The sequence below is a fragment of the Mustela lutreola genome, chromosome 12 (genome assembly GCF_030435805.1).
Source record: "Mustela lutreola isolate mMusLut2 chromosome 12, mMusLut2.pri, whole genome shotgun sequence".
In the NCBI taxonomy this organism is placed as follows: Eukaryota; Metazoa; Chordata; class Mammalia; order Carnivora; family Mustelidae; genus Mustela; species Mustela lutreola.
The window spans coordinates 73,893,071-73,905,779 of record NC_081301.1 but is presented as its reverse complement, the minus strand read 5'-3'; the positions used below and the strand labels follow the sequence as shown (position 1 = coordinate 73,905,779).

Sequence of the window (12,709 nt, the reverse complement as noted above, 5' to 3'; positions counted from 1 at the left end):
CACTGCAAGGGAGATGGAAAGTGTAGCTTTTTGGTTGGGGCCACTGCATTGGGACACATACACACATGTCCCCAGGAAACAAGGGTTCTGCCAGCATGGCTGAAGGAAAAGAGGTTGCTGAGTAGTGGCTGGGAATGCCTGCTGCCGCCATCGTGTGTCTCTTATTCACCCTTCCTCTTTCCACCCCTCCAGCAAAAAGACCAAGGAGAACTGGTCCACCACCTACACATGCGCAGACTGCAGGGTCCTGGAGTCATCAGCTTTCCTGAAGGTCAACTCCAGGTTGTCCCTAATCACCTCTTCTCATCTTTGGATTACACTGTCTCCCTTGGCACCTCACCACTGGCAGTAGAGAGACGTCCCTATCCTTAGAAGAGTGCCTCTTTCCTCACAAGTGCACTTTCTGCGTTTGGGAATTTCCCACGTCATCAGCATTCTCTCTCTGTGCCAAGAGGCTGTGTGTCACCTCACTGCACCCTTGAACGCCATGTGGTTAGTCCTTGGTGTACTCGACCAAGGCTCTTGACTTGCTTTCATGGGACGGTTTGTCTTTGTACTTAGAGCATTTAGGAGAGCTTAGAAAGTCCCTGTAAAGGATGTCGGTACAAATCCTTCATGTTCCAGTCAACCGCTGCTGCACAACAAACCAGCACAGAACTTGACTTGAGACAACAACATTATCTCCCATAGTCCCGTGTGTTTATGGACCTCAGCTACAGGTTCTTACGGGGACTCTCATGCCATTGCATTCAGATGTCGGCTGGGGCTGCGTCACATGAAGGCCTTTCCATGGACATAGCAACCTCCTGGGGTAGGTCCTTGGTGCTGGCTCTCAGCTGAAAGCTCAGCCAGGGCCGGAGACTGGAGTGTGCTCCCAGGGCTTCTCCATGGTGGAGGGAGTGGGGAGGTGGGGAGGGGAACTTTAGGTAAAAATTCCAGGCTTTGGGGGAGTCTGGGTGGCTCAGAGGGTTAAGGCCTTTGCCTTCGGCTCAGGTCATGATCCCAGAGTCCTGGGATGGAGCCCCGCATCGGGCGCTCTGCTCATCGGGGAGCCTGCTTCCTTCTCTCTCTCTACCTGCCTTTCTGCCTACTTGTGATCTCTGTCTGTTAAATAAATAAATAAAATATTAAAAAAAAAAAAATTCCAGGCTTTGCTCTAGGGAATACCCATCGAATACAGATAGACTTCTTTTCGAAAGATCATGAGATCTCTCCCTATTTCAAATATGATGGACAGCTGTGGCCGTCCATGAAGGTTAACACTCACTAGTAATAAAGAAATAGCAGTATCGTGGCCATTCAATTCAGAACTAGATCCTGGAGCAATTCTTCAAGTATTTGTGACAAGTATTCATGGAGCCTTCCTATTTACTGAGTCTTTTTAAAACTAGACTATAAAGGGCACCTGGGTGACTCACTAGGTTAAGCGTCTGCCTTCAGCTCAAGTGGTGATCTCAGGGTCCTGGGATTGAGACCTGCATCGGGCTCTCTGCTCAGCAGGGAGCCTGCTTCCTCCCCCACCCCCTGCCTGCCTCTCTGCCTGCTTGTGATCTGTCTGTCAAATAAATGAATTTTTTAAAAATCTTTAAAAAATAGACCATAACTGGGTGGCTCAGTTGGTTGGACGACTGCCTTCGGTTCAGGTCATGATCCCGGAATCCTGGGATAGAGTCCTGCATCGGGCTCCCAGCTCCACAGGGAGTCTGCTTCTCTCTCTGACCTTCTCCTCGCTCATGTTCTCTCTCACTGTCTCTCTCTCAAATAAATAAATAAAATCTTAAAAAAAAAAAAGTTATAAAAAATAGACCATAAAGAAGATCTCTACCCATGGAGGGTTAGATTCTAGGGCCAGAAACTGAATGAGTAAGTTGTGTTAGAAAACAAACGATCCTAAATGCCTCCATCACATCTTTCTCAGATACTTCAGCACTAACTGAAAGTATTAGGAATTTTTGCCAAAGTGACCTCCTGGTGATGTCCCTGAATCGAGTCTCCAATGTTTCCACAAGTTTTATCTGGCCACGTGGCCACTCACATAAGAACTACAATTCCCAGGGGTGTCTGGGTGGGTCACTCGTTAAAGATCTGTCTTTGACTCAGGTTATGATCCCAGGGGTCCTGGAATCAAACCCCGCATCAGACTCCCTGCTTGGTGGGAAGCCTGCTTCTCCCTCTCTCACTCCCCCTGCTTGTGTTCCCTCTCTCACTGTCTCTCTCTCTGTCAAATAAATAAATAAAATCTTAGAAGAAAAAAAAAAAAAAAGAACTACAATTCCCAGCTTCCCATGCATCTCACTTGGCCTTGTGACACGTCTGGACCAATTGGATGACCACTGTCTGGATCATGACCTGAAAGGGAAGAGGCAGGCCCTGTACCTCTCTTGTCCCCTTTCTGCTGACTCTATCTCCTCCATGATAGGAGATAGAGCAGCCATCTGAGACCCAGAGGTTGGAAGCCCGCTGTGAATGGCATGTGGCCACCCTTCACGCTGCTTGTCACTGTTTAGTACTCACCTCTGTCCCGGCACACCTGTTGGAGAATTTCTGCCCGTTGAGTTGTGTGTGAGCATGTCACTCACTGATGTGAGGCTGCTGCTGTGACCACCAGAAATGTTCCAGTAGTGGCTGTTGATCAGTCTGAGTCCCAGATAAGGACAACACCCCTTTGCTGACCCTCAGTGGATAGGGAGCATAACAGGGAAATAAAACTATCCTTTTAAGGAACTAAGATGTGGGTTTTGTTTGTCACTGCAGCATAACCTCGCCTCTCCTGACTAATCTACCAGCCAACGAGAGAAAAGAGGGATCTTGGGTCCTTGAACTCCCAGCACCACCATCTCTCCTGTACTGCTCACACCGGTAAGAGAAAAAAATTCTTATATTTTTTTACAGCACTATGATTTTGGCTGTTCTTTGGCAACCAAGCCACTAATTTACTAACATAATTCTCGATCAGGAATCAAATTTTGGAAGGCACTCATCCCCCTAGTGATTTAAAAAAAAAAAAAAAAAAGGAGGGGTGAAGTTGGGGGGTGGGCACCAGGATGTTGAACTTTGAGTTCCGATCATATCTGCATGTTCAAGTTTGGACAAATGGGGTTTAATCCCATAAGGGAAACTCTGAAAGCCAGGGTCAAACAGCCCAGTTATTGCACCCATGGTAGCCAGGAAGGTGGGGTATGTATCCACCAAGCCCTGAGAATTCCTGGTTCAGTGAGGCTCCCGGGACATTAATTTTTCAGAACTTATAGCCCGACATATTGGCGGCAAAGTCAAGGCAGAAGAAAGAGAAGGCCATCTGGTGAAGCAGGGAAGGTGCTGGTATTGTTACAGGTGGGACTGTGGGCGCTAAGGTGGGAAGAAGGTCCAGAGGAGGTGGCCAGCCCATATGCCACGTGCCTCTAGGCCCCCATCTCTATCCCAAGCCTCAGCAAGAGCTTCTATGGGCAGGTGCTGACAAGGAGGCCATCTTCAGCCCAGCAAGCAGAGTCGTCTGAGTGAAGGCCCCGCACAGCCTAACCCCTACTGCCCTCTCCAGCTTTCTCATTCCCTCCTTCCACACGGTGCGCTGAAACCCACAGTTTCTCCCAACCTCTGTGCCTGTCTCTGGCCTTCTGCATATCCTGTTCCTGCCACTCAGAATGTTCTGTTCTGGCTGCAGAGGCTGAAGTTCATTCTGTAGGTCTGGACTTAAAAACATCATTTGCTCTAGAAAGACAGCTGCCCACCTGCGGAGCGCCCTCTGCCCCATCTCACCAGGTCTCCCCAGCCTGCTGGGCCGTCATTCTGTGGGGCTCGTCCTCTCATCCTTTAGGTCACTGACCCAACACTAGAGCCTGGTCAGCAGATGAAGCAGGCAGGTCAGCCAACAGCAACAGTAGGCAAGAGCCTCATCCTTCCAGGAGGGGACCTTTCCCGTCAGGATAACTGACCAACTGACCCCTGTACCATGACCACCAGATGGGTCATTTGTGAGGCTCTTTCTTCCATAAAAAAGAAGTCAGTGAGATAAAAGGACTATATGAGCACTAAGTAGGAAGCTGGGTCAGTTTCCAGGTTTTGCACAATAGTCAAGATATTCCTACATACCCCACCCAAAGCTGACCAACGTTCTCTCCCAGAGAGGAATGAGCAGGCATGACCTTCCATGCCAGGTTCTGAAAGCAAGGTCTCGACTCTTCCTCTTAGGACCTGCTTTGCTCCGTTCTGCCTGGGAGCTGGCTGTGTGTCCCCCAGAGCAATAATCAACTATCTCTAGTTCCCTCCGCCCCATACAGACAAAGAAGAAACCCAGGCAATAGGGCAAAAGCGAAATAAATGATAAAGAATACAGTTCTCACTGAGAAGCCCACCAACAGTCTGAGCCTCCCTGAAAGCCTATTGTCTCACACTGAAATACCAAAGCAGCCCCAGGTGGCTCTGGGAGTGCTGGCCAAGAGAGGCAACCTTCCTCTATCAGACAATTTCCATCCCCATGGGAGAAACGCATCCCCTGAAGTCCCCGGCCATTGCATGGACAATGTCAGGACCGCACTCATCTGCAAATAAAACCCCTATTTCCCGAAGACAGGTGAACCCCCACTCCCAAAGGGAACAGGACACATAGACATACTCTTTCTCCTTCTTCCCCCATCCCATGACTTTATTTCTCCTACCTTAAAGATGGTAGGCCAGAGTAATTTGGAGAGATCTTTGTAACACGTATTCCCTCGTAAACAGTGGGGGGCCCAAAAACATGCTGATGGAACAAAGTCAAAGGAGAGCAGAGACAAGAGTTAATGCTTGTTTAACCTAGGATGTACCATGTGCTAAAACAGCTGCTCTCATTCATTAACTTATCAATACCCACAAAAATCTTCTGAGGTCCGAATTGCCATACGTTACAAGAGATAACTGAGAATCAGAGAGGTTCAGCAACTTGTCCAAGATCACACAGCAGAGGTAGGAAAACCTAATAGGATCATCTTTTTGTTGTTATTATGGTTTTCTCCTCAACTTAACATGGCTGTTGGCCTTCTGCTCCCCCAGAATGCGAATCCGTCTGCTGTCAGGAGAAGACCTCTCCCCTCATGCCTTCCCACCAGCTCCCCCATTCCCCCCCAGGCCTGCGTGTTTGACAAACTGCAGGAGGGAAAGCTGCTCCAGGCACAGCTCAAGCTGCAAAGCTTTTAGGAATGTGGGGTTTAAGACACCTTCTTTGAATGATCCCAAATCTGTGAGACACAAATAAAACCCAGAATTCTTCAGCTGTGGTCTATTGGAATATCTGGACCCTTTTCCCAGCATCATGACATCATTTTCCTTCCAGACTTCGATGTTAAAAATAGTCTAGCAAAGCCTTTGAACCACTGTCTCCTTAAAACACAATATGGATTGTATGTGTGTTTAGCACTTTGAAGAAACACTCTGTGACAGGAGACAGGCTGGCCGACTGCCCCCTCGGAGGATGCACAGGCTCATTGCACTTACACTAAACAGACACGCACACACACTCAGGCTGCTCTTACGTGAGACAACCACTCCAAAGCCACGGCTCACGTGCCTTAAAACAGCCCTGTGAGGTGACCAGCACTCCAGACGACCACCCCGTGTTCTGTCTCCCATTCAGGTAGCTTGAGAGCCTGATCAGGCAGAATTTTAAGAAGCTGCCATTTTAATATTTCTAACAGCTTTTCTGTCTGGATGGGCACAACACATTTGGTTCGAGAAAATGTTACTTTCTGGCTTCTCTAAAGCGAGGTGGTTGGCCTCCTCTGCTCTGGCGCCTTAACGAAGGCCTCTCCTGGAGACACTTCATAGGCGGGACAGGCGCTGACAGGACATGAGAACGTTTGCTGGAAGCCAACACACTTCCTGGGGGGCGCAAGGATGGGGCACCGACCTGAGTCCTTGCGGTTCATGATACAGGAGGCCCCTCCGTCGGACTAGAACATTCCATCTCGGTCAGATGACAGGACAAGAGCAAGCCCCTCAGTGGAAAACGGGTGTTTGACTGGAAAGCCCAGACCAGCTAGCTGGGCAGCCCTCCCAAAGCAGGTGCCCTGGCACAAAGGCGGCTGATCCTTCAGCCTCGTGGGTAAGCAGCTTCCCTCAGAGAAACACAGAAGCTTGCCGGAGATCCCGGGGGAGGGCTCGTCACAGCGCTGAGCAAAGGCACATCAAACCCTGAAGAGCAGTTTTTAAAGCAATGTGAGGTAGTGTGGCATTCAGCGAAAGAAGTGGATCCCCCTAGTTGTTTTTGGGGGATGTGGGAAGCGGCAGGGAGGGCCTGACATTTGCCAACACCACTGCGCCAACCCCAGGGGGCAGGGATACCCCAGGATACCCCAGGTCACCCGGTTAAATTGGAATTTCTGATAAACAATAAAGAAGGTCTTGGTGCAAGTATGTCCCAAATATCACACTGCTGTTTCTCTGAAATTCAACTTTAATTGTGCGTGCGATCTTTCTGTTGGCTGAATCTGGCAACCTTGGCCTCACTGCAAAGTCTGCTGTGGGCCTCTACCTGCGCAAGGACCAGAGCCTTCTGCCCATGAACCCAAGGAGGTGGTTGGGCCCAGCAAGGATGAGGCTGGGGAAGAGGAATGATTCTTTATTTAGTCAAGAGGGGGAAGATATAAAAGGACTGATGCTGTAGGGAAATAGGCGTGAGGATGAAGGCCCATGGAATCTTAGCACTTGAACCCCTAGGTTCTTTGGGGCCTCCTGAGCCCTGGGGCAACTGGATGATCTCATGTGTGATTTTGGGTTTCTTTCTTTTCCCCAAATCTGAAATTAGCAGCAACCAGCACACAAGGTCCCACAACCAAGCTCTGGAGGTACCTCCTAACGGCCCCAGGTGACGGCTCTGGGCCTGGCCTTTCCCACTTGCAAAAGTTCACGTCCACCTCACACTACAGCAGAGACGACCATGTGGGAGGAGAGGTGGCCGGCCCTCCTGCGAGAGCAGAGCCAGGGTGGCCTGAAAGTCAAGGGCCCTGCGGGTGGCTGTCACCACCACACCCTACTTGGGAGGCCTTGGGGCAGACCCAGTGCAGCAGCTAGTGCAACTCTTGTCAAACAGCATCACGGCCACAGCCAGCAGGCGGTGGGGGTCCTCAGAAGAGCCCACCCCAGGCCAAGCAAAGGTAACCGGAGAAGTCCAGCTCCAGTACCACCGACCTCCAGGCCCTGACCCCTCTGGCCAGGGGCATCCGCAGCTGCAGACCATCCCCCGTCTGCCCTCTGAGTCTCCTGAGCTACCTCTGTGCACTCACCTCTCCCAGGATCCCCGAAGAGGCAAAAAAGCCCTGGGTTTGGAGTGACTTTAGGGAGCATCTATGTGCTCCGATTTCCTGTCAGCCCGCCTCCTTGAAGACACGAAGAACTCATTCTTCCATGGTCAGCTTCTTCTACCTCCGGTCATTCCTTACACTGAGTCCAAACCCATTGACTCTCACACCGTTACCCAGAACCTGGGGCCACCTGGAGCCCGTGTCACCCTTCTACTGTATGATACCTGTATCAATTTACAGGACAGTTCTCAACTCTGTGGGGATAGAAGCATGAAACAGTTTTATTTTTTCCTCCAATGATTTTTTTTTTTTTAAATTGAGGTGTAATTGACATAGAACTTTAAAGTTTTTTTTGTTTTTTGTTTTTGTTGTTTTTTTAAATCATCTCAACACTCAACATGGGGCTTGAACTCACAACCAGCCAGGGGCCTGTGACATTGAACTTTAGATTAGTTTCAGCTGTACAACATGATTCACTATTTGCATATATTATGAAATGATTATCACGGGAAGGTCTTGTTAACCTCCCTCATCACACCTAGTTACAAATTTGTTTTTCCTGTGGTGAGAACATTAAGATCTACTCTCTTAGCAACTTTCAAATATGCAGTACAGTATTATTAACTATACATCATGCTGTATATTACATTACCAGGACTTATTTATTTTATAGTGGGAAATCTGTACCTTTACTCCCTTCACCCCCCCTTTGGTCCACCTTTTTTTTTTTTTTAAATTCTACACAGAAGTGAGATCATATATTATTAGCCTTTCTCTGTCTGACTCACTTCACCTAGCATAAAGTCCAGTGGTATTTTCTTTTTTTTTAAATTAATTCATTTATTTGATAGAGAGAGACACAGTGAGAGAGGGAACACAAGCAGTTTAAGTGGGAGAGGGAGAAGCAGGCTTCCCACCAAGCAGGAAGCCCGATGCAGGGCTCGATCCCAGGACCCCAGGATCATGAACTGAGCCGAAAGCAGACGCTTAACGACTGAGCCACCCAGGTGCCCCAGTGGTTATTTTCGATGATACTGTGTCAACTCTCCTATTTCCTCCCCTTGATGCCACTTTGAGTTCATACCATGGACTTAACCTCAAATTCTATTTCAGGCTCATCTTCTCCCCTCCTCAAGGACTAACTTGATCAGACCCTGAATGTTTGCAGAGACAGGTCAGGGTTGAGCTCTGAATCAGCTCCTGACCCTCAGGGCAGGGCTCCTCTGGCCTGTTGGGGATGGCGCAGGGAGAGGGAAAAGAGCCGTTGTTTCTTTAGTTCACTGGGTCCCCATGTAGTCCCTTTCCTATTGGTTGCCTCCACTTCTTGGACTAAGAGTTAGGGGTAAGATTAGGCCCAGCTATACACCTCCTGCTGGTTGTTGATGTTTTCTGGCTCACACCGAGTCGATATTGGTGCCCTTTGCGGGGTGGGCATTTCAGGGGGGTTGTGTCTGAGTCCTTCAGAGCAGCCTGAGGGGGACTCCTTATGGCTCAGTTCCCTGCTGTCTCTTTAGTGCCCTCAGCCTGTGCCCCCAGCATACAGCTCCTGGCCCTGGGCAGGGGAGGCCCATCTGCTGGGCAGTGACAGTGAGTGGGACAGTGGAGAACCATCGCCAGCTCAGCTGCTCCCCCAGCTCCCCTCCCTGGGCCCACCGACACGCACATATCCCACCTCACCTTTTCTATACGGTCCACTGGCTCAGGGAATTTTGCTCATTGTAATCCCACATGCACTGAACGCACAGGTGTGACCACACTCGGTAACCGGCAGCTGGAATAGTCCACCTTTCTGATATTAAAAAGGGTAAAAAGGCCAAGGTCATTCTGACAAAGTGGAACCTTGTACAAGATTCGAAATCACGGAAAAAGCATATGTGGCTGAGAGTCCTATGGAGTTATGCAATTCTCGGGACATCTACATATTATCAATCACTCCACACAAATAAGGACACCCAAACTGGCCAAGATGTTTGGGGCCAGCTGGGTGAGGCAACTCCCAGACCTCCGGGCAATCCTAAAGGACAGCGCCAGGCTGCTTCACGGTATGTTTTTCTCTCTTTCCACCCAAAACTTCAACTGAACTATTACTCCACACTGAGTGTTAATCCCATAAAATGCCTGAAACGTCAACGCATTTGGAATGATTTGACTTTTAAATGAGGAAAGTATATTTTCTCCTAACTCAGAAGGGGATTAAAATAAACTTTCCAATATGCTTGCAAACAAACAGAAAGCAGCACCTCGAAGCTGAGGCCAAACGTGCAAGTTGGAGCTCTAGCGACAGGAGAGGTGGTTCGTGTTGTCTGTCAAAGGAATCGCGTTGCCAGCCCATCCGAAACCCGCGGGATCGCCCCGGGGTGGCTGGGCGCTGGCTTTCCGTTCTTTTCCCTCCCCTCCTTCTCTAGATACCCCCTTTGGATTATTTTGAGTGAAAGTTACTTGAGGGGGGGAATATCTGGGTGGCTCAGTTGAGTAAGCGTCTGCCTTCGGCTCAGATCACAATTCTGGAGTCCTGGGATCGAGCCCCATGAAGGGAGCCTGCTTCTCCTACTCCCTCTGCTCCCCTGGCTTGCGCTCTCTCTCTCTCTCTCAAATAAATAAATAAAATCTTTAAAAAAATAAAGTTACTTAAGAAACAGCAACATAAGAAGGACATTCTGACCCTCCTTGGTCCTCCTGAAAGCAGGAGATTAATCTCCCAAATGACGGAACCCCCCAAGTACAGGGAGGAAAGCGTCCTTATGGCCAGAGATGGGGAACGGAAGGCTGAGGAGACGCGATCAACCAGCTTCGTTGCTTCTTCATAAATTTGCTATCCCAAACCCCAACCCCCTGTGTTTTGTCAGATCTTCACAAAGAAGTGAAAAAACGTGCATGAAAGCGGGCGGCTCTGGTTCCTTCTTTGGGACTCCCAGCTCTCGGGCTCCCGCACTCTCCCGCCGATCTGACTTAGGCCAGTGTAATTATTAGTCCAGCCGAAGAGCCCCGACGGGAAGAGGGGGGAGATGTCGGTACAGAACATCCCTAGAATCCTGCCTCCCTCCCTCTACTTCTGCTCCTATTTACTAACTTGTTTTTCAGGTTAATTTTCTTCTTTGTGCGGACGGAGAGCCAGGTAATTTGAATCTATGTTGTCACTTTCCCTCTGCTCTTCCAACTGGACGGCCATCCGCCTGGCCGCCTCGGCCGGGAAGCACCGGGCTTGCAACTACACGCCAGGGCTGGGGGCTGGGGTCACAACACACTCACACACACACACACACACACACACACACACACACAATGTCGGTGGAGTTCAACACCAGCTCCTTTGTGAAGCCTTCCCGGCCGCTGGAGGGGAGCTTTTGGGGTGGTGTGTATTGCCATCCTGCACAAAGTCGGGATCCCCCTGCGGAGGGAGAGCAGGGTGGCCCGCTCAGCCGTGCATCCCCGGCCACATGACCCTGCCAGCAGCGAGGCGCCGCCTGTTCTCAGAGAAAACGAGCACAGTCTTGCAAAGAATCCGATTCAGAAAACACGAGTGGAGTCTCTGCCTCCGCCAGAGTGAGGGGTGATGCCTCCTGCTAGCTCCTTTCTCACCATTCTCCATCAGCACCCACCCACCCACACACACAGTACACACATACCCCATACAACACACACAACATGCCGCACACACACCACACATCAGACATTCACATCACACACACCATACGTACACCACACACACGTACACCACGTGCATATACGACACACACACAGCACATACACCATACACACACCACACGTGCACTTGCATATCCCCCCACACCGTATACACACACCTCTTAAAAGGAGATAGGCTCTACAAACCTTCAGATGAGCAATAAAATATGTAAAAATGGCACCATTTGTTCAAATAGCATGGTTAACAAGGAAATTCCTTCTAAAGACAGTAACATTTCTCAGGAAAAATGGCCAACGTCGCTCTACTACGAGGAAAGCACCTGCCTCACAGGGGCCTGATGGGTGGTCTCCAGTGAGAAGTGGCCAGCAGTGTCTGTCTTCGGGTCTTTCAGGGGTGAGAGCTCCGCCCAGAGTGGAGGTCCCTGCCTTCTCCCCAGCCCACCCTGTCCAGAACCACAGCTTCTCCCGCTTCCTCAAAACTCAGTCAAACCTATGAGCCAAAGCAGAGAATTCCGAAGGTACGAGAGAATCTGGGGGAGCCGGAGCTCTCGCTCTGGGGAGGGGGTGGCGTCACTGTAGGACAAGAGAGCCAGACACTGGGCAGGTAAGAGCGTGAGGGAGGCCTGGTGGGGGGTTCGGAAGGACAGGCACCCCGTGCTATGGGTCACCTTGGAAGGACCACCCAGGAGAGCTGCCCCTTGCTCAGCCGCAGGAAGTGGGGGAGGAAGACCAGTGGCTCAACACTGTTTTCCCCACCTTCCTTCTCCTCTGCACCTGCAAGGCATTTGCACACTTTCTGGAAGCTTCAGCAGTATACAGGGCATGCTCTCGCTGGGGCCCGGTGAGCCAACAGTGGGCACAGCAGGTGTTGACCAGCTGCAGGGGACAGGGACTGAGTCCCCCAACGGTCCCCCTGGTAGGACAGAGAGGAGGTGGCCCACCTCTAGATCTTTCTGGGCAACGGAGCCCAGCCCAAAACAAAAAGGCGATACAAGGGTTGGACACACGCCTGCAAACCCGACTTAACTGTTCCTCCTTCACGTGCTCCCCCCTCTCTCCCCTTCTCTCCCTCACCCCCCCTTTCCTTCCTCACCCCCCTCACCTGCCCCCTTTTCACCTCCACCTTTTCTGTCTTCCCCTCATCCCAGACAGATGTGAACTTCATCCACCCTGCCTAGTCAACCCACAGATGTTAATCCAGCATTTCCCTCCAGTCCTACTAAGAGGGCTTCTAGATTTTGCGTCTGATAGAGAGCCAAGTTCAATGTGAGACATAGTGACAAGAACGAGCCACAGTACTGCTTACCACACCTGACGTTTGTTTCTTGAGTTAGTCCTGGCACACCTCCAGTTCTTTGTCAGAGTCCAAAGCAGATCCCATGGGAAGACCAGCTTCAACCAGGTGGGGAAGTCACTGGCCTGCACTGGGAAGTGGAGGGTGCCAATGTCTGCGTAATGATCCCACTCGGTCCAGAGGGGGAGGGGCGGTCACTCTGCACCCCGTTAGAACTAGCGGTAGGAAGTGTCTATATGTACCATGAATTTATCAGACTGTCAAAGTTGATGTAATTGATTCAAGTCCTTTCCATTATATGTAAGAAAAACCAGAGAAACCTATCTAATACATGTTTTAACAGATAAAGTTGGGGCAAATCATCGAATCAAAGAACCAAGGGACCTTAGGATCTCTTAATACTTTGACGTTATAGACAAAAAAAGATGAATTTCAAGGAGATGCACTATTTGCTGAAGGTTTGACCAGGGTGCATTGATTAGACCAGCTGGCTCCC

The 12,709-nt window shown here is 50.1% G+C and overlaps 1 long non-coding RNA gene across 2 annotated transcripts; it reads left to right on the top strand.

Annotated features, from left to right (window-relative positions):
• The first annotated feature begins 341 nt into the window (after nucleotides 1-341).
• Nucleotides 342-9,959, top strand: LOC131812925 (uncharacterized). 2 transcript variants are annotated; one of them, XR_009346552.1, is made up of 3 exons: nucleotides 342-811; nucleotides 2,755-2,859; nucleotides 6,779-9,959. It is a non-coding gene; the product is annotated as an uncharacterized LOC131812925 (long non-coding RNA). The 2 variants fall into 2 exon arrangements; XR_009346551.1 differs by having other exon boundaries at nucleotides 3,243-9,959.
• The last annotated feature ends 2,750 nt before the right edge of the window (nucleotides 9,960-12,709 follow it).